This window comes from Schistocerca cancellata, chromosome 3, assembly GCF_023864275.1.
Source record: "Schistocerca cancellata isolate TAMUIC-IGC-003103 chromosome 3, iqSchCanc2.1, whole genome shotgun sequence".
In the NCBI taxonomy this organism is placed as follows: Eukaryota; Metazoa; Arthropoda; class Insecta; order Orthoptera; family Acrididae; genus Schistocerca; species Schistocerca cancellata.
Genome location: NC_064628.1, coordinates 467,950,618 through 467,977,220, shown reverse-complemented (window position 1 = coordinate 467,977,220; position 26,603 = coordinate 467,950,618).

The following is a 26,603-nucleotide window of genomic DNA, read 5'->3' as shown; positions in this document are numbered from 1 at the left end:
GGGACGAATTTTCTTAAAGGAGGGGGATGTGTTGTGTCGCGGAATACTAAAGAGTTGCAAACTTGGAATATTGTCAAAGTTTCGTTGCCTATGCCGAGAGCCAGAGGCAGTATGTTAGCCAAAAGGTAGAAGGATTGCACATATATCAGAATGTGTCGTCACGCTGGGGCAGTGGCCTGGTTCCACACGACAGACGAGAGAGAATTGCTTAGCATGCGGGTTTGTGTTAGACGGAGACTTTCGTACAGTGCAGGACAGAGGTATAGCGTCAGCTGTACTGCATTTCACAAATTCGCGTCATTCTGTCGAAACAACACGTAACTCTGTCGCAAGAACACCTGTTGCAAGAACCCAGGATTAGCAGACACCGCGGCAGACTTGCTCGCCGCCAATGCTGACCACATCAGTGCGGCGTCGTCGAGATCGTGCAGGGCCTAGGCGCCGTGCATCCGCCGTCACAACTGGGTGAGCCGATGACGCTGGGGGACTGCAGCCCGTTCCGCCCGTCCACCGCGGACGAGCCACCAGGAGGAGCAGGGAAGAAGAAGGGGTGGGATGGAGTACACTCCGCACTACGAGAACGCCTCTCGTGCCGACAGCGCCGGGACTCCAACCCGGAGCCTCTTGCTGTCCGCCGCTAAGCCGGCCGCCCAGCCGGACGCCGCCAGCCACGCGCGGCCGAAGTAACGGCATTCCGCCGCTACGTCACAGCACGCGGCGCTGCGCTAGCAAGACCGCGCGGCCCGGATCTGGTGTCATCGCTACGAGTCAGCGATGACTCGGGGAAGATCGTTGATATCACCAAGCCACATTGTACTCGGCAGGAATAAAGGTGTTATGAATTAATAATGTTTCTTTGGCGTCTCTGACGCGTCCACAGTCATTTCCTAGCATCCTGACAACTGGAGAGGTCACCGCTCGGCCATCCAGTCCACCGTAGGTGACCGGGACCATCGGGCCGCCTACACTTCTGCTAACGTCCTTCAGTGCGCTGTCAGATTCTTGCAGTGTCATATCTGTCACCACAGCTTCATCTACGTCCTCTTCCCTTTCCATGATACTGCCCTCAATTCATTTCCCTTTTATAGACCGTCTATATACTCCTTCCACCAACTAGTTTTCCATTGGAGCTCTTGATATTCATACAGTCTCGTTAATTTCTTGTAGGCGGTATATAACGGTTCTCTAATAACAATGCCGCTATTTTCTTACATTTGTTTTCAATCGATTCCCGCTTAGCCATTTTGCGCTACCTATTAATCTCATTTTTAGGACGTTTGTATTCGATTTACACCGCTCCATTCACTGCGTTATTTTATTCTCACCATATATCAATTAGATTCATTGTTTCTGTGCTCTCTAAGGATTTCTACTGGGCCTTACTTTTTCATTTGTGTGATCCTCTGCTGCCTTCAACATTTTGTCTCTCAAAGCAATTCATCCTCTTCTGTTGTGTTTCTTCCCCATGATTCAGTCAATTGTTGGCTGATGCTCCCTTAGAAACTCTCCACAAACACTTTCTCTTTCAAATTATTCTGGTCGCATCTCCGTAATTTCGTATCCACATCTGCCCTTGAAAATGTCCTTCACTTCATAATTCACTTCCTAAATATTTTTATTACTAGTATATAATTATTCTGAAGCTTTCCAAAGTCTCCAGCTATTTCCACGTATAGAATCTTGTTTTACGATTCGTAAACCAAGTGGTATCGATGATTAAATTATGCTCTCTTCGAAATTCTGCCAGGTGGTTTCGTCTTCCAAAACATTTTCCCAGTCCGTTTTCATATACTGTTTTGCTTTGTTTCTTTTCCTACAGTCAAATTCCATTCTCCCTTCACTATTCAACTTTTCTCTCCCTTATCTATCTGAATAATTTATTTCATCTCATCATACAATATTTGTGTCTCTTCACCACCTGCAGAGCTAGTTGGCATACAAACAAGTACTGTTGTGGTGGATGTTTGGTTTGTGTCTCTTTTGGCTAAGGTAATGCATTCCCTACGCTGTTGATAGCTTACCCACACTCCTATTTCGTCATTCATTATGAAACCTACTCATGCATTGTCTTTATTTCAAAGTTCACAGGGAATCCTGTATTCACCTGACCAGAATTTCTCTTAATCTGCTGCCGAACTTCACTAATTCCCACTATATCTAACATCACCCTATCAGTTTCACTTTCAAAATTTTCTTATGTACCTTCTCAATAAAAGAATTTAACATTCAACGCTCCGATACATAGAATTCCAGTTTTGTTTTTGCAGATATCCTCCTGAGTAGAAGCAGGCTACAGATCATTATGGGGGACTATGTTACCTCCGGAAAGTTTTACACAAAAGAAACCCATCATCATTTAACCATACAGTAGAGGTGCATGCTCTGAGGCAAAATTACGGCTGTAGTTTCTCTTTGCTTTCAGCCGTTCGTAGTACCAGCACAGTAAGGTAAATGTTGGTTGATCTAGTACCATGGAAGTTATTTCCTGGTAACTTGACAGACGTCCCATCATCCTGTCCCTTTATCTTGTCAATGTTTTCCGTGTATTCCTTTCATCGCCGAATCTAAGGAGGACCTCCTCACTTATTACCTTATCGATACATCTAATTTTCACCATTCTTCTTTAACACCACATCTGAAACGCTTAGATTTTCTTTTGTTCCAAGTCCCACACAGTCCATGTTTCACTATCATATAGGTAGCCAAAAATATTTAGCTTGTGTTAGTCTGCTTCTTATGTCTTCTTTGCTCCGTCCATTGCAGCTTATTTTCCTGTCTAGATAGCAGAATTCTTTAACTTCGTCTACTTCGTAATCGCCAATTCTGATGACAAATATCTTGCTCTTCTTATGTCTGCTACTTCTCATTACTGTGATACGCACAAGAGCATGTGAAATATTCTGGCCTGGCATCAGTTGTTTTACTTGCCTTAGAAAGCTACCACGTGTCGTCAAATTCGAGCAGCCAACAAGCGATGAGCGCAAGAATTCGCACAGGGAGGCGTTATAAAGAAGTCAGCCTTCTTTAAAACATGTTTTTTCGCCAGTAAGGACGTTCCTTGTAAACCATGGACGCCAGGCGATTCCAACACGAGGCCCAAACGTGAGTCTGTCCAGGCCTCACGCAGAGATATCAGCTACAAAGAAGTGTTGCGTGGCTGCTCGTACAATAATTTCGGAATGCAGAAAAGCATCGTAAGAATCTCATATCGTGAGAAAGACACCATTCCCGAGTCACACATCAGCTCAGACAAGACAAAGGACTTCCACCTTGCACTGGGCGGCGTGGTCATGAAACGGCAATCAGTCATTGCTCGGCACTGAAAATTTGGTCCACCAATTACAACGCCAAGAAAAAGAAAATTTTGAAGAGTGGTTGGGCTGAAAGGTGGATCAGAAGTGAAGAGGCAGTCGGTGAGACAGCCCGGAAACAAGAGGACTTGGGGCTCTTCCATCCATCCCCAACATCCGCCTGCCGACACGGCGATATCGCAGCTTTGGCCACGCAACCCACAACGGGCAGGCAACGCGGAGATCATATCCTGGGTCTCACTGCGCAGCCGCGAAACACAAGGAAAGGCAGCTGGCTCGCGGCGTACAGCTCCACTGCGACGCGCCGTAAATACCCAGCGTCTGCCGGCGACACCACGGCGCGAGGAAATGACCACGTCAGTGGTGAGACGATTTCTTCCCCACTCCTCCTCCTTAATAACTAACTCGTATCCTTGCTCACTCAAATTGCACTAGAGATTTGTAATTATGTTTTGCTTTGCGTGAGCGATACTGAAATAAAGATATTTCTTTCACGTTCTAATTATCTAAACAACCTATTCCATTCACACATCAACCCCTTCATGTCATAAACTTTTGTGTTTGATTTAATTTTATTACTGATGTTACTTAATTGTTTGCTCCTATCGTGGGGCGATCTCATTGGTAAATTTCATGTTATACGATGTCACGATCAATTTATCAAGTTCACTACATTACTTTCGTCTGTTTGGTTTCACTCTCAGTCCATATTCTGTGCAAATTAGACTGTTGATTCCATGCTGCAGATCCTTTAATACTTCTTCTCTTCCACTCAGAGTGGAAACAGCGTCAGTGAACCTTGTCAGCGATATCATTTTTTTTTCTATTCACCAATGCTTCTTCGATGTATAGAATGAAGAGTATGGGCGAAAGACTACATTCCGGTCTTACACAGTTTTTAATCCGAGCATATCGTTATTGCTCTCCCAATTTTATTCTTTCATCTTGATTCTTATTGCATATTATCCGTGTTCCCCAATAGCTTACCCCTATATTTTACAGAACTCCGAACAACTTCCTCACTTGACTTTTTTGCCTATTTTGGTTATTTTTTTGCAACATGCTCCACCACAGTATTTGTGATGGCACATGCATGTGTTGTTTGTTTGTTTGTTTGTTTGTTTGTGTATGTGTATGTGTGTGTGTGTGTGTGTGTGTGTGTTTGTGCCTTTGTAGAGCAATGTTTGTGTAGTATGATGATAATGGGAGAGGGTGAAACCCGGTGACGGTACACGGCCTTCTATTTCAATAGCAACAAATACGCCGCCATGCCTTCAAGTTCAACATCTCCATTTGACGGACGGATCCGCATCGACAGTGTCTCATGGCTTCACTTCAAGAGATACTGCGGCGTGGTTCGGTATTTAAACCAGGAGACTGGCGCCAAGTCTGGTGATCAGGAACTTGACGCCATCACCTCACCTTGCCTGCCTAATACTGGCAGTGAAAAGTTTTTCACAAGCGTGCGACAGCGACCTCGGCCACGGAGGCGGGCCACAATGTCGACAGATACTATGAACGTGTCTATATTTAGCTTCAGTCTTCTTCTGACGTCAGAACTTGCTCTCTTGTCATTCTAACTTTCTTAAAGACAATCTGACCGTCATCTAACAGATCCTCAATTTTCTTTTCCATTCTTCTGTATATTATTCTGTGATAAGAACGATATAAGCACGCGTAAAGTACCCTTGAACACCACTGCCGGCTGCTGTGGAGACCTCCTAGTGTAACACGCGTTTGCGCTTACCGGTTACACATAAACCTGAAAATTTTACTGTAAAGGCAGTGTGTAAGCATGCACATTTCTTTCCACATTTAGTATTATGAAAGCGATGCAATGCTATTTGTACATAAGTCCTTCGTCCTCCCAGTGAACATTCACGTAAGTATTCGACTTCAGGTACAATGGAACAGTATACTGAAGATTATTAATTGACTATCCAAACTGGTTGACAACTAGATACTGCAGATTTTCAAATTAGGAAAATGAGGGTGGTGTTGGCCCTCAACTTTTGGTTGGTTTCGTTGTATAGGGGCTGGGATACGTAGTTGCCGCATTACAAGCCAAATACTGCTGAGTCTACAATATACAATATGAATATACACATGAATCGAATCGTCGAAGGTTCCTATCAGTCGGAAATCGCGAATGTAACGTTGAAATTTGTAAACGAAAGACTTCAATTAAATAAAATCTGCAGGTACCATCTTAATGACTTTAAATTATGAGTACAATAAATGAAGTACTTTTGAGAACGCGGTATATTTCTGCAAAACACTTATTGGTGTCGATGGTCCAACAATTAAATAAAATATAAGTTGAATAACAGGGAAACAATAGATTCCTACTGCATTTAATTACTAGTTAAGAATGACAACACAGCTCTCGAGATATTCACTTCTAAACGCATACTACTTCTTCACTGTAGAAACCTCGGAAATCTCAGAAGTTCACAAGTCCGCAATCCGAAGAACCGCTCCACATTCCAAGTCTCTCCCGCGACCATGCGTCCCTCGCGCCGTACTCTCCCAGACACCCCCATGTCCTATGCCGTCCTTCCCTTGCGCCGCACTCCGTCCACAACTGTCTTCTCCTCTTTCGTTCAGTTTTCCCACTTCCATCCAGTCTCCCGATTTACGAGCTCTGTGATTGGCTAGAGCGCTCCCGCCCTGCCTTCAAGGCAATGCACATTCATAATCATACTGAAACACATTCTAAATACTGGATTTACGTTTAAATAAATTGAAATTAATTAAACATTCCTACACCCGGACCATAAACACTGTGACAGGATTTGGTTAAAAATTGTTTTCAGTTCTGGAAATTCTGAAGAAGGTTGTCAATTTTGGTAGTAACCTGGCATCCCAGGAAACCCTAGATAAAACCTTAGTCATAGCCGTAGAGTTGTATCCAAATTCAGTTTACCTCTGCTTATACCAATATATAGCTCAATATGTGTATGCCTATATGTTAGTATCTGAAGCAGTGTATGGCTGTGAACTACTCTACAAGTGCAGCAACGTACACTACTGGCCATTAAAATTGCTACACGAAGAAGAAATGCAGATGACAAAAGGGGAATCATTGGACAAATGTATTATACTAGAACTGACATGTGATTACATTATCTCGCAATTTGGGTGCATAAATTCTGAGAAATCAGTGCCAAGAACAACCACGTCTGGCCCTAATAACGGCCTTGATACGCCTGGGCATTGAGTAAACAGAGCTTGTATGGCGTGTACAGGTACAGCTGCCCATGCAGCTTCAACACGATACCACAGCTCATCAAGAGTAGTGACTGGTGTATTGTGACGAGCCAGTTGCTTGGCCACCATTGACCAAACGTTTTCAATTGGTGAGAGATCTGGAGAATGTGCTGGCCAGGGCAGCAGTCGAACATTTTCTATATCCAGAATGGCCCGTACAGGACCTGCAACATGCGGTCGTGCGTTATCCTGCTTAAATGTAGGGTTTCGCAGCGATCGAATTGCGGGTAGAACCAGATAGGGCGAAATACATCTGAAACGTTACGTCCAGGGTTCAAAGTGCTGTCAATGCAAACAAGAGGTGACCGAGACGTGTAGCCAATGGCACCTCATACCCTCACGCCGGGTGATACGCCAGTATGGCGATGACAAATACACGCTTCCAATTTGCTTTCACCGCGATGTCGCCAAACACGGTTGCAACCATCATGATGTTGTAAGCAGAACCTGGATTCAACCGAGAAAATAACGTTTTGCCATTCGCGCATCCAGGTTCGTCGTTGGGTAGTACACCATCTCAGGCGCTCCTGGCTGTGATGTAGCGTCAAGGGTAATTGACCATGCCGCTGCAAACGTCGTCTAACTGTTCGTCCAGATAGTTGTTTTCTTGCAACCGTCCCCATCTGTTGAGTCAGGGATCAAGACGTGGCTGCACGATCCGTTACAGCCATGCGGACAAGATGCCTGTCATCTCGACTGCTAGTGATACGAGGCCGTTGGGATCCAGCACGGCGTTCCGTATTAGCTCCTGAACCCACCGATTCCATATTCTCTCGACTAACGCGTGCAGCAATGTCGCGATACGATAAACCTCAATCGAGATAGGCTACAATCCGTCCTTCATCAAAGTCGGCAACGTGATGGTAGGCATTTCTCCTCCTTACACGAGGCACCACAACAACGTTTCACCAGGCAACGCCGGTCAACTGCTGTTTGTATGTGAGAAATCGGTTGGAAACTTTCCTCATGTCAGCACGTTGTAGGTGTCGCCACTGGCGCCTACCATGTGTGAATGCTCTGAAAAGCTAGTCAGTTGCATATCACAGCATCTTCTGCCTCTCGATGAAATTTCGCGTCTGTAGCACGTCATCTGCGTGGTGTAGCAATTTTAATGGGCAGTAGTGTACTTGTGTATGTTAAATCACATACTTCTGTCACATTTTTATTTTTTATTCCCTACACCAACGGAAGGTCGAAAGTATACAAAAGAGGAACGAAAGTGTGGGGAGTACAAGATACAAGGTCAGTGAGGAACGTAGCATCATAATTCGAGGCCATGAAGAAGACGGAGGAATTCTGCTAACTTGGAAGCCCAATAACGCGTGACTGACCGAATAAAGAGGACTCAAATAGGAGACGAGCGTAGCCAAAGAGGACCTAATTGCCTCCCCGAAGTCTACTATTATCAAACATCATCTTTAATTTGTGGAAGACGTTTCTGAGAAAGTAAGTTTTGAGCACAGCACTGTATTTAAGTGAATCATGAACTGTGAAAAAACGAGAAGAGAACTGAAACGTTGAGATATGATGCTACTGAAGTAATTGAATATTTGGTGGATTGATACGAGGAAGTTCTCTGTAGAATCGGCGGTATCAGGAAGACAGCAAGGAATAATATCCATTGTACTTGAGAGAGCTGTAGGGAGTAATATATTTAGAGGAAGTAGATACGAGAATAAATGCAACAATCAATAAACGAGGACGTTGGATGCTAGTACTGCCCTGAGATGAGCAGACGGTCACAACAGATGAGTTAAAGGAAGGCCGCATCAACCAGCCAGAAGCCGGGCGACAAGGAAAAAGAAGGAAAGGTGGTTGAATTTTCGTGTAATGTTGGGTTTAGTTCTTTTCAAACCAACTCCAATGACTTGGCCGCATGGCAAAAGGCTTCTGAATCATGGTCAGAAGAAAAGAACGGGAGTTATTATAAAAACGTTATACAAGTGTTGGTAAATAACCGAGCGAGGTAGAGCAGTGGTTAGAACACTGGCCTCGTATTCAGGAGGACGACAGTTCAAACCCATGTCCAAGATCCTGATTTTTATTTTCCGTGATTTCTCTAAATTGCATTAGGCAAATGGTTCCTTTGAAAGGGCGTGACCGTCTTTCTTCCTCATCCTTCCCTAATTCGATGAGACCGATGACCTGGCTGTCTGGATCCCTTCCGCCAAACTAACCAGACTAGTCAATAATATAGTTGTAACGTTGAGGCTTTGCAGCAGTAACAATTCCCGACTCACATCATTTGTGGTGTATATTTTTCGGATATATGTATGTAATGTAGTGAGAGCTGTTGGAACTCACGGCTGAAGAACAAACACAGTCCTTGTATTTAGTTTCAGAGCAATTATACAATATAAAAAAGTTTCGCGTTGTATAGCGTAGCACCAGGTTAGCGGTGTTGTAAAACTTGTATAGATATCACATCGTTCACACACTATGTTAAAGTGGTAACGAAGATCTAATTTTCTTCGTCTGCTTCACGGAGATTTTTAAACAGCGCATAAAATCGATACTGTCTTGTTTTTATTTCTGTACAGTATGTGAATTCCACCATTTCCTGACCATATACTACACACGTTCTGGGAAAGACAGTTTATTTAGCAACGCGTTAGCACTTTTCATTTCCACAAATGTTTCAGGTAGTCGCTATTTCTCGACAGACGGTGAGGTGGATTCAAATTAAATCCCACAGAACGCTTTAACACTTTTTCATGAGTAAGCAGTACTCTTAATCAAAAGGCTTCCGTTTTAATTGGATTTTTTTGTTAATAGAAAGTAATGAGCTCTAATGACGGCGTCTGCAAAGAGCTTCTCATGCTTTATTTAAATGTCATAATTGATTCGTAATGAAAAAGATTTAGAAGATGAAGCTTCCTAGCGGAAACAGTCGGCTGCATAAAGAGACGACCATCAGTTGAAAATGTGTGGCGAATCTGTTTTATAATTTGTCAGTAAGGTAATTAAACATTACGTTGTCAACATTATTTTAACATTAATGGAATATCAAACGACATCGGTTGCTCAGACTATATTTTCCTTTTAGATATGTGATAAATGTTTTTCTGGAGCTGTTGACTTTTCTGCTATTTTCATACTCGAACAGGGAACTCCTACAGTGGTCCTGGAGATGGGGCTTTAAACTATATACTGCGACGTTGGAAACGACTGATGTACCAGTGTAGTTCGAAAATTTATTGTTCTGATACATATATCTGTGGCTCCGTGGTGATGGTCAGTGGCGGTGACACGTGGTAATAAAGTAAATACTCACACAACTGTGTGCTATGAAACTAAATATTTAGCATGTATGGATCACATGTTAGGCATATGGTGACTGAAATGAACTAATAGCAATAACATTTAGTTTGACAAGCATTCATATGTTAGTCATGCAGGAAAAGTAACCTCAAACGACGTAGCCATCGATTTATGCAATTTTTAGCATGTTGTATGATTACTTTATTTATTGTACGAAAATAAACTTATCTCAAAATCCAGGAGAGCGGTGCTTGAGAAATCTGTAATACATATATGTCGAAAAGTAAGATATTTTAAGACTAATGCACAATACATCAACCCATAGATGAAAAAACAGGAGAAACAAGGCATACATAAACGAACATATACAAAGCGTTAACGTGATCACTTCTGTAACATACTGCATATACGAAAGAACACTCAGGGGCAACAATAGCACATTTCTGTATTGTGATCTTCTGACGTTACCCATGTAGGCAGCCCCCAATGCTTGATATGCTACAGTCTGAAAATGTTAAGTTTAACAATGTATCCAGTCACATTCATGACACATTTGCATCGATTTAAACAAAAAAATTAAAACATGATATTTTTAGCGGCAAAAAAAGTGATATACATATGTTCAAACAGTGAGATATCATGTGCTGCAATTAGTGACTTCACACCGGTATGAATCTGTTGATTACTGAAGTATTGAAGACAAGTGGTATATCACTACAGTCATAATGAATTTTACCTGCATTGGCAGACTTTATTTGCGCTCTGTATAATTAACACCTAGATAAACATTATAGATAACTAAAGTGTATATAATCAATCATCTTAAAACAGGATTCTAGTTGTTAGAAGTTCATTTTCACGTCCAGTGTAATGTGGGCTTTTCAGAATCACGAACGTAGGTACTTTCAGCTGTTGGTTGACCTAAAATACAAGGTCTCACACCTGAAATTGTTATTCAGGATCCTAGAGTGTCTTCTTTATTTGTTGATATGCTAACGCTGGCCCTCTGTAGTTTATGTTACTAACTTGCGCTGATAGGAGGTAAAAGTTTTATTGGAAAGCGGTCTTCCATTCTTTGTAGAGTGAATTATAAAACGTGTAGTTCCATCTGTCTTGTAGGATTGTGTGAAAAGTTGTTCTTCAGTGTGGTATATTACATTTAAAATAATTACAAATACTTAAAATAATGAGATGTGGAGTCAGTAATTAGCAGACACTTTTATCGACTTCATTCTGTGAATCTGTATTATTAAGCATCTTCGCCCCACTGACAGGTTTGCTAATGGATTCCAGTCAGTGCTAATCGCAATACAGTCTACTAAGCAGCAAGGTTACAGTGCAGAATCTTCGCGATGCAACGATATTGCCAACATAAGATGGTTTGGGTAGCATTGGTCAGTGCTACCTCATGAAAAAACTACCTTAATCATTGTCCTTTAGTTACTAATATGGATTGTTGCTGTTGTGGTCTTCAGTCCAGAGATTGGTTTGATGAAGCTCTCCACGATACTCTACCCTGTTCAGGCTTCTTCATATCCCAGTACCTACTGCAACCTACATCCTTCTGAATCTGCTCAGTGTTTTCATCTCTTGGTCTCCCTCTACGATTTTTACCCTCCACGCTGCCCTCCAATACTAAATTGGTGATCTCTTGATGCCTCAGAACATGTCCTACATGTAATACGAGCCGATCCCTTCTTCTAGTCAAGTTGTGCCCCAATTCTATTCAATACCTCCTCATTAGTTATGTGATCTACCCATATAAACATCAGCATTCTTCTGTAGCACCACGTTTCGAAAACTTCTATTCTCTTCTTGTCTAAGTTATTTATCGTCCATGTTTCACTTCCATAAATGGCTACGCTCCATAAAAATACTTTCAGAAATGACATCCTGACACTTAAATCTATACTCGATGTTAAATACTTTCCCCTCTTTAGAAACGCTTTCCTTGCCATTGCCAGTATACATTTTATATCCTCTCTACTTTGACCATCACCAGTCATTTTGTTGCCCAAGTAGCAAAACTCATCTACTACTTTCATTGTCTATTTCCTAATCTAATTCCCTCAGCATCACCTGATTTAAGTCGACTGCATTCCATTATCCTCGTTTTGCTTTTGTTGATGATCATCTTATATCCTACTTTCAAGACACTGACCATTCCGTTCAACTGCTTTTCCTGGTCCTTTGCTGTCTCTGACAGTTACAAAGTCATCGGCAAACCTCCAAGTTTTTATTTCTTTGTCCGTAGCTCGTGGTCGTGCGGTAGCGTTTTCGCTTCCCACGCCCGGGTTCCCGGGTTCGATTCCCGGCGGGGTCAGGGATTTTCTCTGCCTCGTGATGACTGGGTGTTGTGTGATGTCCTTTGGTTAGTTAGGTTTCAGTAGTTCTAAGTTCTAGGGGACTGATGACCATAGATGTAAGTCCCATAGTGCTCAGAGCCATTTGAACCATTTGCCATTTTATTTCTTTTCCATTGATTTTAATTCCAACTCCGAATTTTTCTTTTGTTCTCTTTACTGCTTGCTCAATATACAGATTGAAAGGCATCGGGGATAGGCTACAACCCTGTCTCACTCCCTTCCCAACCACTGCTCCCTCGACTCTTGTAACAGCCATATGGTTTCTGTACAAATTGTAAATAGCCTTTCGCTCCCAGTATTTGACCCCTGCCACCTTCAGAATTTGAAAGAGAGTACTCCAGTCAACATTGTCAAAAGCTTTTTCTATGTTTACAAATGCTTGAAACGTAGGTTTGCCTTTCCTTAATCTCTCTTCTAAGATAAGTCGTAGGGTCAGTATTGCCTCACATATTCCTACATTTCTACGGAATCCTAACTGATCTTCCCCTACGTCGGCTTCTACCAGTTTTTCTATTCGTCTGTAAAGAATTCGTGTTAGTGTTTTCCAGCCGTGACCTATGAAACTGATAGTTCGGTAATTTTCACATCTGACGAGACCTGCTATCTTTGGGACTGCAGTTATTATATTCTTCTTGAAGTCTGTCTTAGCGTCTCATGAACCAGTAACACTTTCTGACTACTTGCGTTAAACCTACAGGAATTATACTTTTTTTTCTATTTCAAACATTACTCTCATTTTTGCGGTCCATACAGAGTGATGAGGACATCTAATATGCACGTATGTGTATATTATTCACACATTATTCCGTCATTTGCCTTTTTTATATACAAACTTTTTTTCGCATATGGATCTGAATTTTATACTTGCTAAACTATGACCATGATACATAAAAAAATACTTAATTCTCGAACATTCCTGCTAGATAAGAAGTACGTGACGAAGTAGGACTCCAACACAGGACCCGTTTTCCATGGACAGGTGCTGTGTCAACTTTTTCTGTGGGTAGGGGGATGGACAGAGAATTATGAGTGCATTCACAATTCTTAAGGTCGCTATTGGTGTGATAATCACACAACCAAAATTTTTGTTAGTGTGATTATTTGTATGTCGGAGGGCTCGGTTGTGCACTGTCGCTTTAGGGACCAAATATTTAACAAAAATGTTCTTCAACCCCTCATTTAATAGTCAGACACGTAACCGAGTGAAAGATGTATAAAAAATATATTGTGTGAATAATATGCACATGTATGTATATATACACTCAGTTCACTCACTAACGAAATCTGAATGCGCCGCTGACCAAACACAGGTAATGTACTCCGTCTCCCTCGTAATCCTTTGCTGTCTATGATGTTACTTAAATAATGAAAACCATTAAAATTTAAAGCTAACTACACATATGCATATGATGCTAGAGCACACAAAAATTGATTGAGGTCATTTTGTGACCTTTCATTAATATACGGACGTGTATTAAACATGTGACCGACAATATTCCCAAATGCTGACCTACTTTCGGCTTTTCAATGTAACAAAATATTCTAAACATTAAAAATAATTATAATATAATAAATTGTGGTCACTTATTCATTATGAATAATAGGAAATAACATGGAACACTCATGCAGTCATCGAATTACTCGTAACTTTGTAGGATAAATGGCGAAGGCGCACTCCAGTATAAAACCTTAATAAACTTGTCTGTTAAACTTTATGATTCCTAATTTCAAATGTAGCATATTATGGCGATTAGCAGATTAACATAAGTTTAGAGTCATGCTTCAAGTTTCAATAAGCTCGTTCATCACTGAAATTTTCCTGGCTTATTTGGATTTTTAAGGCATGTCCGTGGGAGTCAATTGATCACCTACCAGTCGACTGGGAGAACCCCATTATCTACCTCTCTCGGCCTGTCTGTAATCCTTACCATGTGTCCCCTCACCTCAAAGCTGCTGTTCACATGGCAAGGCTTCCCAGAATCGTCAGAAATTTGTTCTGCCACTCACAGACGAGGCAGCCTCTTATAACATAAGAGGCTTCTTACCTCCTGTATGCTTGCTAAGCTACTAACTCTTTCTTTTACTTTGTTTTTATAATTTATACTGATAGCTGGAATAAATGAATTGAAGTAACACTGTGTTTAGACATAGCAGAATTTTTTAAACATGTTATTTTTTGTTATTTATTTTACATTTCTTAACTTAATGTCAAATGATGAGGTAAAGTTTTCAGTCTTGGGAACTGAAATGGAAACAGTAATAAAATAATGCAGTCACTTGTAACTAATATTTATTTTCTTCTAAAACTTTATGGAATTTCCACCTCTTTCGGATATCATTTAGTCTCTGGTCTTTCTTTGTTCTGAAAACGAAAATTACGCTTCTCTATAAATAAAAATAATTCTTATGCTGTGTCTAAATCCAATCATTCTCTTTCATTGGAGAAATTCTTTCTTATAGTACCACCATTATATTCAAATCAGTAAACAACGTATTTGAGGCACATATTTTATAATTTTGGTAAGTCATGATCACCTCCTCTTGTTTTAAATGTCTGTTCCCAGTTGCATTATCAGTAGAAGTTGTTCCAAATCTTGTAATAGGTCTGGATTTTTTATTAAAATTACGATTCGTTTCTGTTTTCATATATTTTAGCTTGGTTCTTCTTGATCATACACTCATCCAGGTCTTGAGAGTAGACGTTTCATGTGGGACATCGCTCCTGATTTAGACTTTGCCGTATCTTAAATCTCTCTTTCACCTTGATCACTGTCACAGGTTGTTGATGTCTCTTTATTTATATCGTTCCGCTCCTCTTCGTTACTACTCGCAGAAACGTCTTCCAGCTTTTGGCGTGGTAACTCAGCGGCGAATGGCGATGTCTCCCCAGGCTGACGAAACCTGATCCTTTGCAGGAGAGTGGAGGCCAGCATCGGCGGATAACAGGGGTTCGAAGCCGGGAAGACTTCCTACCTCAGAAGATGCGCTGGCTGTAGGACTCCCGATGTGTCAGAAGGGTGAAGGAGTCGTGATGAACGAGCCACCATGAAGCAGCCGTTCGTTTGCAACATTGCTGTAGCAATGATAGTGACGACAGTGGAGAGCGACACGTGGGAGTTGTCGATGCACTGCTCATCTGTGCCAGTGAACTGTTATATAAATATGGCCCATGGAAGTTTGTCTATCTAGCAGACAACTAATACCATATATGTCAAGGCTGTCAAAGCTTCCAGAAGGCTGGTCATTGCCCGTAGAAATGGATCACGGTTGAAGAAGCTGCCGAAACGCCAAAGTGCTCTGTCTGCGATATGTGCCCTGAATAAGACACTTAGGTTCCTTCTAGGCTTCCGTCATTACATTTCTTCCTTGATAGCAAAAATCCGCCACCTGATTCCACTTGAGAAACTCGCTGTAACGGAAGCACTAGTACATTTACAACTGTTTCACATTGTACACTCTCACACTTAGGCTAGATCAAAGTCTCTTGAACACCCTTGTTTGCCTTGTTTATATTTACACAATATCCGCTGTCTCAGACGCTGAGACCTTAGCTCCTGTTTTGTGCTACTTTATTGTTAAGTACCTACTTTGTTTTCATAGTAAGGGAGGAAGGGGACAAGTAGGCTTCATCATAACCTTGCTATCCTTGATCACTCATGTAGAATATTCCCCGATATAACTTTTAACCATTGAGAAAACTTGGGTGAGAAGTATATCCCGAAGGGCCACACCCAATGTTACCCTACGTAAACAATTCTAGGAACTCTTCCGGTGCTCGAGACGAAAACAGGCACATTTCAGCCTGCACGATCTTATCTATATACCAACGCCTTTCTACCTTACCACTTTGTCATAACAAATAAAGAAATTATTTTCAAAAGGTAATGTTTCTCTCTTCGTGTTCTCAAACGTAATGACCAAGGAACTGTCAAAACTTCGCTGTTCGATGACTAAATGGACACGGTCCACTGCATTTACCTGACAGTTCATGCTTTACCTTAACTTCATCATTATAGCCCATAAAATAGTCCAATAATACAATAAATTTGTCTATATCTTCTTTAGTACAATATATTCATAAAACAACGATCTTAATACTAACGTCTCATAACATATCTTCAACAGTTCATTGCTTCAACTCACATTTATCTCGTACCCCAAGAAACTTCTCCAGCGTATTGCAGAGCATCAATTCCTTGATATCATTGTTTTACCTCCTGAGCCATAGATCTAGGTTAGGAAATGCTGTAGATGACTTGTGTTATGTAGACAGCAAACTAATTGTTGATGTCAAGCATAAGGAGGAAATAAGGGTTAGATTATAATGGCCACAATAGCATTAGCATTTCGAAAAAGAGTACTGTCCTCAAATGTACTATATATACATGAGCAAGAATTTTTCTGATTGTTTTAAGGAAGAGTTCTTTTGATACTACACGTCAAGAAAAATCTAGAAATAGTCACTTCAGTGGAGGAATGAAGTGTGGGGAGAGGCAAACTGTAGACGGAGAAGTAGGCATGAATCCAATGGTTCAAATGGTTCAAATGGCTCTGAGCACTATGTGACTTAACTTCTGAGGTCATCAGTCCCCTAGAACTTAGAACTACTTAAACCTAACTACCCTAAGGACATCACACACATCCATGGCCGAGGTAGGATTCGAACCTGTGACAGTAGCCGTCGCGCTGTTCCAGACTGTAGCGCCTAGAACCTCTCGGCCATCAACGTGAATCCAAAATAGGGTTCAAATGTATGTAGGTTGCAGTAGTCATTCAGAGATGAATTTTTTTCCTCATGACAGACTAACATGGAAAGCTGTATCAAACCAATCTTATGAATGAAGGATGCAGCGACATCTATATTACTGAACTGTAAACAAATAATATAAAATAACGTAACAAGTGCTGGTTATGTTTACTTATTTGTTTCTAAAATTACTAGGGCGTACTGAAAAGTAATTCCTTCGGTTTCTTTATGTGAAAACTCTTGAAGATATTGATAAAATTAACATAATTAACATTTCACGTCTTCATTCTTGCTGCCTACATATTTGCAGCCCTCTGCCGGTAGCGGGCACCGATTTCTAGCCTGTAACATGGTGGTGTGTAGCGCAGCTACATCGGTGCGTAAAAATCAGCGTGCAGTAATCATGTTTCGAATTCGAAGAGTTCGTTAATACGTGGAGAAACATCTCCTTCATCCTGACGATGCCTGACAATACAGGAGAGCAGCGACATTTGCAATAATCCAGCGCCTTGGGTAAACTGTCATAGATTACCCTGCATACAATCCCTGTTTGACCCATCTGATTTTCATATGTTTCTAGTGCTAACAGAACACCTTCGAGAACTCCACTTTGAGTGGTGCAATCACAGGGAGGTTGTGGCTCCGCCAAAAAGTAAAACATTCAAAAACGACTTGCCTTTCGTTGGGAGAAATATTTTCGTCACCAAGGTAACTATATTGCGAAATGAATATGTAAACATGAAGAATAGAGAACCAGAATGCTTCGTTAAAAAACTGTAAGAACTTTCACATGGAAAATTCGGAGGCACTAGTTTTCTGCACACCCTCGTTTTGTTGCCCAACGCATGCGTTGTATACCCTCTACCACTCTCCAGTAGTTATTCCTATCTTTGCCTATATAAGCATTTCTATAAGTTAAAAAATTGTCGGTACTTTATTACACGTATACGTCTGTTCAGCTTTCTCAAACACGGTGATATAAGACCTGTATTTTTAGTAGTCTCACTCGGCTGTGGGAAGACTACAGTGGAACAGAAGGCACCGCTCCTGCTTTTTCAGTCGAGCGGCAACCACGTGCTCGCAGAAGCATACCATAAATCTCATACTTTCCTCTCGGGCGGTCATTTTAATATTCGCTCGCTCGCCAGTGGGTCGGGTGGCGCAGCCGACTGGGCTCCACCTGATGTTCGTACAGCCATCGCCGGCAGAGCGGAGGCAGCCGCTAAAACACGTTCGCTCGACTCCTCCTCCCAGGAGAGAGCAATATTCGCACTGCCGGTCTCCCTGGGCGCCACCTTGCCAGCCATAATTGCGGCTCAGCCCAGCAGGCGCGGGTCGGCAGCCCTGCAAAGCGCTGCTGCGTTGCGAGACTGCCGGCGTCGCAGCCCTGCGACGGGAGGCAGCGGCGCGCGGTGCGTTGTTTACACAAGGAACCGCCCGGGTGGGCTGCTTCTGACGCACAAAGAGCCGCTGTCAGGTCTTGCTGACTGAGGCACCGGCTACCCTGCGCAGTTAGAGGCCCGGATCCGCAGGTGGAGGAACGGTTGGATGAAGGATAACGGAGTGCTCGCAGCGTCTCTCCTCGGAAGAAGGCTCCGGCACACAGCGATGCCGTAATTGCACAATCAAAGAGCTCCGAGAAACGCCCTTATGAAAGACAAAGCCTTTCTCAACCAAAGAAAACATTCAACTTCCGACAATTCTGAGCTTGTGGAAGTAGGTGTAAAATCCATTGGAAATATGTAGCATTTAATACTCTGAATGCGTCATACGTGGCTCGAGAGCTGGTGACAATATTTTGAGAGATTGTGCATGTAGCGAGGTAACGGTGGGTGGGTGAATGAGAGAACAGGACGTGAAGGGGTGTGTGGACGTCTGAATCGAGGAATCTGTCAGTTGCATTGCATTTTTTATATTATTTATGTGACCAATTAGACAAATCCAGTACCACTGCTGATAAATATTAAAATCGTATAAACAAGCAATCCATCTGACAGAGCTCTCACTCTATTGCCCCAGAAATATGAGACAACACGTACTAGAGAATTTTAAATCTGAGAGCGATGTGACGCAAAAATCTGCAGGTAAGTCCGCTTGAACAATTTACAGACGAATACTGAGTCTTACCTGTAAGCTGGGACATCAGCATATGTATGTAATCGTTGGAAATTGAAACACTTTTAACCGAACATTCTAACATTCCATATATCTTTCGGATACATTTACCCATCTGTCACATGGGAAATTCAAAACAGTCGTGTTTGTTGTACCCAGCATTCGAAAAACTGCGTTTGAGGCAACGCTTGAATAAATACTACTCTGAATCAGAGGGATGTTTGAGTGTGGATAAAATAGTTTATTACAATATTGCTACGCAATAGTCAATATGCTGAAAATGTTCCTGCAATTTCGATCGTATTCTGAGTCTCAATTTCCCTTTACCGACAGTTACCTTGATTTACAACCGGAAAATTTTGGTGATGGTAGTGACTAACCTTGTTAGCACTGTGGTCAAGCCGGATATGCTGGAGATATAACGCCAGCAGCAGGAATACTAAAGTCATTGGAAACCACAGTTTATATGAGAGAAAACTGTACTACACAAGCCAATAAATGTACATAAGCTAATGTACAGGATGGTCCATCAGAAGCTTCGGATAAGATTATCTCGAAAACTATGTATCGGTTAAAAAAAGTGGATAAGACAAGTTCATAAGCTCGAAGGGGGCATCAAATGATACTTCACGTGACCTCCAGCCACCGCCCCCTTGGATGGGGCGGGGAGCAACTTTTAAATCTTGAATGGAAACACCCATTTTTTATTCCAGATTCAGATTCTCCATAAAAAAGTAATCAAGGTTTGTCTGAAACATTTTTTAAACCATTGACAGATGGCAGTGAAACCGAGAAAAAAATGAAATTGAGGAGGAACTCTGATTTATCTAGAATTATCCAAGAGAGACGCATCAAATCGATAAAAAAGTGTGTACCAATTCTTTCGTTATGCCAATTTAATCTATTTTTGTACAAGACGTACTGTATCCTACTTTTATCGTTACTCAGGAACGACGACAAGGACGTAGTGGAATGATTTTCCCATGGGGTCCTTCATTAGTGTGAGTCCCCTTGCCTCACACATGTTGGGGTGCTTCATTAGTGTGGGTGCCCTTGCCTCTCACATTTTGGGGTGCTTCATTAGTGTGAGTCCCCTTACCTCTCACAATTTGAGGTGCTTAATTAATGAAATTAGCGGCGAAGAAACTGTTCAAAATTATCCCTCTTTGCTTCAATGCGTAAAGTCAGTCGTCTGCGAAACTTGATCACAGTTTTGTGCAGCACATCCTGTGGTATGGCTGCACACGCTCTTTGAATGCGTTGCTCCATACCGTTTCAGGTTGTGGGCTGTCTTTGATAGACAACATTTTTTAAATAACCCCACAAGAAAAAAATCAGAAGATGTTAGGTCTGGTGAACGTGGAGGCCACTGAATTGGTTCGCCGCGTCCTATCCACCGACCAGGGTACCCTAAATTTAAAACGTTCCGCACATTTTTATCGTAATTGGGAGCTGCTCTGTCCTGTTGGAACCACATTCGTTGACTAGTTTCTATATCAACATCTTCCATTAGCTCCAACAAATCATCACGAAGGAGTTGTAAATAAGATTCCCCAGTAACATTTCGCAAAAAAAAAAAAAAAAAAAAAAAAAAACGGTCCTTGTCAATGGGTCTGTGCCAGTGTGGATTGACAGGGGACCGATAATGACCATTATGATGCTTCAATTCGCCATTGTTTTTTGATCGTGGCTTCATCAGTGAACTTAACATATACAAAAAAATCATTGTCACCTCTTATCATTTCCAAGGCCCATTGGCAGAAATTCACGCGTATTTGCATATCTTTCGGCAATTAAGCCTGTGGCAGTGTGATATGACACGCATGATATTTACATGCCTTCTAAATCCTCAAAACAGTTGATTTCGGTATTCCAGTTTGTCTCTAAATCGCTCGACTACTCATTTCGAGATCTATTTGAACACAGGCGAGAACGCTATGCGTAACAGCCTCATTTTCATTGCATTCGCACGTGAGGTGGACAGTGCACGTATCCATTTCGAGCTCGTTGTGTGCAATTTCGAATAATGTTCTTTTGGATGTCGTCTGTTTGGGAAACGATCCGTATACAGTTGCGCAGCTGAAGCGTAATTGTTATGGCATTCACCTAAAATTAACATCATATCAACAGTCTCTGTAGGAGGACAGTGAGCGTTGTTTCGCTAAAGAATAATTTGCTTTAGCCAGTTGATGTTTACGTTTCACAATCTGAAAGTGAAGTGACGTCTGATCGCACTGCACCGACCTTTATACTGAGCCATAGTTTGCAGTTTGGCCACGGTAGCGCCGCAGTCGGGTGTGTATTGCTATTGTGAAGAGTTCCCTAACGAAATTTTAATACCATTCCGCCTCCCTACATCACAGACTATGGCGGGTAGGAAAAATTTGTAAAAAAGAAAATAGCTTAATTGGGCGTAATGGAAGAATTGGTGATCATTTTGCATCGATATGAGGCGTCTTTCTCGGATCGTTCTAAATAAATCGGAGCTCTTCCCCAATTTTAATGTTTCTCGATTTCAGCGTCATCTGTCAATTGTAAAAAAAAAAAAAAATATTTCAGACAAAACTTGATTACTTTTTCTATTGAGAATACGAATCGTCAGTAAAAAAAAGGGTTCCATTTAAGACTTAAAAGTTGCCCCCCCCCCACCCCACGCAAGGGGCGTTGGATGGAGGTCACGTGTAGTATCATTTGATGACCCCCTTTGAGCTTATGAACTTGTCTTACCCACTATTTTACCTGATACATAGTTTTCGAGACAATCACATCCGAAACTTCAGATGGACCACCCTGTATATAATACCTGTGCTGTAAGGGCCTGTTTTCACGATTACGTTTCAGCAAACATCTGTTGAGAATGATGAATTAAACTTCCTTTGAGACAAGTGCATGCTATTTGCTAATTTATGAACATATTTACAATTAACGATATGACAAAAAGTATACGTGATTTGAAATCACTGAAGTAACATTGAAAGGTGCCCTCCGGTTTGTTTCATGTATGTTGACATACTTTAGTTACTTGCACATTATGATAATAGCACTCATTTTCGAATTATTTACGCTAGTTTCAGTCTAACAAGACGGTACGAAACCTGTGGTGAAGAGATGAATCAAGTTGTTTATATTGTTTCACTTATTCCCAAGGATATTATTCTTCTTTTACCCTGTATTCCATGAGTGATTGGTTTTCATGAATAGATGTTCGAAACGAGAAACTGTAGAAGTAGACGGAGAAGGGAGCTGGCCTTGACAGTGGTGGAGAGACAAGGCCTGTGGCGAGAGGATTTGCTGAGCAGTTCAGACAAGCCCTTGTCTTAAACAGAGCAACCTTTCTCTTGCTACCGTTCTTTCAGACAGAGAGAGGAAGAGGCACCGCTAAGAATGAAAAAGCTAGAGCTAGAGAGAGAGGGATGCGGAGGGGGAGGGAGGGAGAGAGAGAGCAAAAAAATGGGAGAGCAAAAGAGAGAGAGAGCTGACGGGAAATTTAAAACTCAACGAATCTTTCCACTATACATTTTTAGCACAGAGGTACCCCATCACTAGTGGCGGTGATTTTGAGACACTTCTTGACTGAATTCGGTAAGTAACAAATGCTTTTCGGAGTAGTCCAGTCTATTATTGTGATAAATTTATCAGAATGTGTTAATTAAGTAATTTATCGTTTTCAGTTCCTTTAATATAGTCTATGATGATGATGATGATGTTTGGTTTGTGGGGCGCTCAACTGCGTGGTTATCAGCGCCCGTACAATTACCCAATCTTTGCTCAGTCCAATTTCGCCACTTTCTTGGATGATGATGGAATGATGAGGACAACACAAACACCCAGTCATCTCGAGGCAGGTGAAAATCCCTGACCCCGCCGGGAATCGAACCCGGGACCCCGTGCTCGGGAAGCGAGAACGCTACCGCGAGACCACGAGCGGCGGACTCTAACTATGATAGTGAAGTGTCTCAAGTCACTTTCTCCATTTTTAAAATATTTTGGCATGTCTATGAAGCAGAGATGACGTGACTTTTGACCAACTCAGTAGCCAGTTATAGGTGGCTAACTCCGTTGTAATTGATTATTATCTCAGATTTATCATTGCAACTTCCGGAAAATTACTCAACCTTGCACGCAAAAACACTTGGACGGGTTTTATCTAGGTGAGTATTCTTTTTGTCGTTGACTGAGTTTCCAAGTTGGTTTCAGGAATCGATACATAAAAAAGAAATAAAAGTTAAAATCTGCGTTACGTGATCCACCGTCTAATTGTCAGCATTCTTCTGTAGCATCACTTTTCAAAAGCTTCTTTTCTCTTCTTGTGTAAATTATTTATCGTCCATATTTCACTTCCATACATGGCTACACTCCATACAAAAACTTTAAAGACTTCCTGGCTCTTATATCTATACTCCATGTTCTTCAGAAACTCTTTTCTTGCCATTGCTAGTCTACATTTTACACCCTCACTACTCTCACCGTCATCAGTTATTTTGCCGTCTAAATAAAAAAACTCATCTACCACTTTAAGTGATTCAATTCCTAGTGTAATTACCTCAGAACCACCTGATTTAATTCGACCAAATTCCATTATATTCGTTTTGGTTTTGTTTATGTTCATTTTATATCCTTCTTTCAGATCTGTCGATTCCGTACGTTAGCTCTTCCAAGTCCTCTGCTGTCTCTGAGAGAATTAAAACGTTAACAAAAGACGTTAGAGTTCTTATTTCTTCTCCCTTAAATGCTATAAACGTAGGTTTGCCTTTCCTTAACCATTTTCTGTGAGAAGTCGCATGGTCAGTATTGCCTCACGTGTTCCTACATTTCTCCTGGACGCTAACTGATCTTCCCCAAATTCGCCTTCTACCACATTTCCCATTCTTCTGTAAAGAACTCGTGTTACTATTCCAGAGCCATGTGTTATTAAACTGGTAGTTCGGTAATCTTCACACCTGTTAACAACTGCTTACTTTGAGATTGGAATTATTATATTCATCTTGCGGTCTGAGGGTATTTCGCCTGTGTCATACATCTTTCGTACGAGATGGAAGAGTTTTGTCGTGGCTGACGCTCCCAAGGCTACCAGTAGCTCTAACGGAATATTGTCTACTTCCGGGTCCTTGTTGTTTCGACTTAAGTCTTTCACTTCTCTTCAAATTCTTCGCGCACTATCATATCCCCGATCTCATTTTCATCTAGGTCCTCTTCCATATCCATAATACTGCCCTCAAATACATCTCCCTCGTATAGCCCCTCTATACATTTCTTCCACCATTTTGCTTTGCCTTCTTTACTTAGACTGGTTTTACATCTGAGCTCTTGATATTCATACTGGTGGGTTCTTTTTCTCCAAAGGTCTTTTTAATTTTCCTATAACTGGCATCCATTTTTCCCCTAGTAATGCATGTTCTTAAATCCTTCCATTTGTCCTATAGCTATTCTTGCTTAGCCATTTTGCACTGCCTGTCAATCTCATTTTTTAGAAGTTTGTATTCCCATTCGCCTGCTTCATTTACGGCAGTTTTATGTTTTCTCCTTTCATCAGTTAAATTCAATATTTCTTTTGTTACCCAAGGATTTCTACTAGCCCTCGTCTTTTTACCTACTTAATCCTATGCTGCCTTCACTATTTCGTCTCTCAAAGCTACCCATTCCTCGTCTACGGTATTCGCTTTCCCTGTTCTTGTTACTCGTTCCCTAATATTCCGTCTGAAACTCTCTATAACCTCAGGTTCTTTCAGTTTATCCAAGTCTCATCTTGTTAAATCTCTACTTCTTGCAGTTCCCTCAGTTGTAATCTTCAGTTCATAGCCAACAAATTGTGGTCAGAGTCCATATCTGCCCCTGTTAATGTCTTACAGTTTAAAATCTGGTTCCGAAATCTCTGTCCTGTCGTTATATAATCAGTCCAAAAATTTCCAATATCTCCATGTTTCTTCCACGTATACAGCCTTCTTTATTGATTCTTAAACCAAGTGTTAACTATGATTAAATTATGCTCTGCGCAAAATTCTACCAGGTGGCGTCCTCTTCCTTTTCTTTCCCCAGTCCATATTCACTTACTATTTTACAGTTTCTTGCTCTCTTTCTTTTCCTACCAACGTATTCCACTCCCTCATGACAATTAAATTTTCGTCTCTCTTTACTATCTGAAAAACTCCTTTTATCTGATCATACATTTCTTCAATCTTTTCATTATCTGCGGAGGTTGTTGGCGAATAAACTCTTACTACCGTGGTGGGTGTCGGCATCGTGTCTATGCTACAATTATGCGTTCACTATGCTGTTCATAGTAGCTTATTCATGTTCATGTTTTTTATGCCTTATTAAACCTACTCCTACATTACCTCTACTTGATTTTGTATTTATAGCCCTGTATGCACCCGATCAGAAGTCCTGTTCCTCCTGCCATTTCAGTTGCTCCCACTACATCTAACTTTAACCTATCCACTTCCGTTTTCAAATTATCTAACCTACCTGCCCGATTAACAGATCTGATATTCCATGCTCGTGTCCGTAAAATACCAGCTTTGTTTCTCCTGATAACGACATCCCCCTGAGTAGTCCCTGCCGGGAGATCCGAATGGGGGAAAGGTTTAGCTCCGGAACATTTTACCCAACAGGATACCATCTTTATTTACCCATACGGTAGAGATGCATGCCTTCGGGAAAAATTACGGCTTTAGTTTCCCTTTGCTTTCAGCCGTCCGCAGCACCAGCACAGCACGGTCATTTCAGTTGTTTGGCTGATGGCCCTGCAATTACTGAAGACGCTGCTGCCCCTCTTCAGGAACCACAATTTTTGTCTGGCCTCTCAAGAGATACCCCTCCGTCGTGTTTGCACGTACACTACGGCTGTCTGTATCAGATACCCCTCCGTCGTATTTGCATGTACACTACGTCGGTCTTTATCGCTGAGGTATAGTAGCCTCCCCGCCAATGGCAAAGTCTATGTTTCGACGGGTAGATTATTTGATATGTATGCTCAATAACAAAGACCATATTTATTTGACATTTGTACTCAATTATAAAGAGTGTAATTATAATGTAAATCAGGTAATTAAATGAAATCACAGCTATTTGCTGGTGAACAAATTATGAATTAGAAACTAAATATAAACAGCAAGGAACACTTACTTAACTCAATTAAAGTTGCAATAAATGAAAATTTAAGGTGTTAATGTAACACAAAGAAGTCATGGATTTTATAGGAATCAATATAACTATGTTAATTTTTCATAGGTTGAATAAAAGATAAGCCGTCTGTCAAACTGCATCTGTTTGTGGTGTGCCGTTTTCAGAAGCAAACGCAGAACTATTAACCATTGGGGACATCGATTTCTCTTAATATCCACTGCAGTACACCGACAGTGTGAATGCACTGGTATGTTCTACTTGATAAGAGAAATTCCTAGAATTCTGTATGGCTGCCATCTCAGCAGGATTATAGAATTATATAGGTACCTGCAACAATCCCGCCCGGATATCCATCTATTAGCACGTCACTCCCTGTGTCCGCAGGGGCGTTTGGCCCCAAATCAAGTT